Here is a 2,092-nt window from a genome sequence, read left to right as displayed (position 1 = left end):
TGTATTTCACTACTTTTGATACAATAACTTATGTTTTGCCTATAATATCCTTAATCATATTTCTCTCTCTCTCTCTCTCTCTCTCTCTCTCTCTCTCTCTCTCTCTCTCTCTGTGTCTCTCTCTCTCTCTCCAATAAATTACTAAGGGCATAATAGAAAAAACAACATTTAATGTTGCATTGAACTTTAAAAATGACAATTAATTAGAAACAAAAAAATTCTGTAAAAGTGACAGTTATAAAGGAACAGAGGGAGTATGACTTTGAACACTATAATTTTTGTATTTCTTACCAACTTTTCATATAGTTTGGAATTCCTCTATTTTGCTTACTCAAATGGACAACGACACATTTTAGAAGTTTAACCTTAAACCTGAGCCACTTGAATTGTTTCCAAGTTTTCATTGTCCTTTATCCTTTCATATTAAATTTCGAAAAAATCTATTGCCCTACACTCAACTACTTTTTCTTAGCAATCCCCGATACTTATCCATGTTGTTTCCTACATTAATCATACCATAAACATACATAGCTCTCTAATAACTTTTTTGTGGTTTTTCTTCCATCTAATATTTTCTCAATCCAATAGTAGCACATAATTTACGATTCTTATGATCTTCTATCAACGTTCTCTCTTGCTTCTTCGATCAAAGGTATCATATATACTCTTAGTTTTTCATTTTTCATATCATATATATGAAGCTTTTATGATCCTAATGAAAATAAGATTTTTTTTTTATGCAGATGTTGGTGAACAGGAGTATCAAATTCATAACTTTGTTTGTTGACAGAAGATAGAGAGCACATCTGAACAAGCACAGAAGACATTGTGTTTGAACAGTTATGTGCTCCCTGTTCTTCTGCCAACATACTTCATTTCCTTATCGGTAAGTAATTTTTTATCCTCTTTATTTTCCATGAGAACATTCTCCCAGTATTTTCTTATAAGATAGAATGCATTTTTCAAGGAATAAACACTTGTAGACTTATATATACTTCTTCAGGTCTCAAATATAAATAAAAGTAGAGAAATGATATTTGAACAATCATTTTATATGACAACTTTTTTTTTTTTTTTAACCAAAGAGTAGTGCAGAGAGCACTACCCAAATTCATTTAAATAAAAAGGAAAGCAAGTATAAACCAAAATATACAAAAAAATGTAGGTCTTGACACAAAAACCAAAACGATAGAGAAGAAAAATGAAAACATAATGCAAGTATAAAAAAGAAAATTATCATAAAAGTGGTTACAAAATAGTTGTTCAAATATCATTTCTCGTAAAACTATTCACGTGTTTAGTCTAAATTTATACTAATACATATTCCTTTTTATTTAGACTAATACATATATGGGACAGCACGAAGTATCCTCATATTAACCTTTATTTAAATATAAGTATATTTAAATAATCCTGGCTCCGCCGCTGTACTGTACTTCAAAACAAAAGGTACATGCCATAAACATGCATTAGACCACACAAAATTGACACACAAAACCATCTTTTATTTACTCTTCTTTTGAAGAGTTTTCTTCCATAAATCTGTGCTTGCATGATTTGTTTTGTTTCGTAAACTGTACAATCTACATGTTTCTTCTGTTTTAATTAGAGTTTTACTAACGGATGCTCTTATGGCACTTAGATACCATTTAAAAAGGTTATTTGTATGAAATTATAATGCATTAAATACACATATTTTTATAAAATGGAAAAAGCTAGTGCACACGTTAATAAATCAAATATAGTAACTTTTTATTAGAATGTGTGCATTACATTAAATTTTTAAGTTTGTAATAATTTCATTGCACAAAACTTGAGAAAATATTTCTACATTTAAGTTCTGCTCTAATGATACAAGTTAGCACGACCCATTTAAAATTTACTTTTTTTTTTTTGGTATTAGATTAAGTGGTAATCCACTTAAATTAAACTCACACACAATTGTGCGGTCTTGAGTTCAAACTAGAGTCACGACGTTCAGCCTTTCAATTTTGCCATTTACTGGTTGAAATAGGATTTCTAGACATACTATTTTGAATCTTAATGAGTGGTCATAGGGCACTCATTAATGTACAAAATTAATTGTCAAATA

At 29.3% G+C, this 2,092-nt stretch overlaps 1 long non-coding RNA gene across 2 annotated transcripts; it reads left to right on the top strand.

Moving 5' to 3' along the window:
• The first annotated feature begins 331 nt into the window (after positions 1 to 331).
• LOC146913224 (uncharacterized) lies at positions 332 to 2,092 on the top strand. Of its 2 annotated transcripts, XR_015013352.1 has the most exons (3): positions 392 to 652; positions 744 to 886; positions 1,339 to 2,092. It is a non-coding gene; the product is annotated as an uncharacterized LOC146913224 (long non-coding RNA). The 2 variants fall into 2 exon arrangements; XR_015013351.1 differs by lacking the exon at positions 1,339 to 2,092 and having other exon boundaries at positions 332 to 652; positions 744 to 988.

The sequence above is a fragment of the Medicago sativa genome, chromosome 6 (genome assembly GCF_051527215.1).
Source record: "Medicago sativa cultivar Bolivia chromosome 6, Bolivia_mono, whole genome shotgun sequence".
Lineage (NCBI taxonomy): Eukaryota > Viridiplantae > Streptophyta > Magnoliopsida > Fabales > Fabaceae > Medicago > Medicago sativa.
The sequence above is the reverse complement of the archived record's forward strand: the minus strand, read 5'-3'. Positions and strand labels throughout refer to the sequence as shown.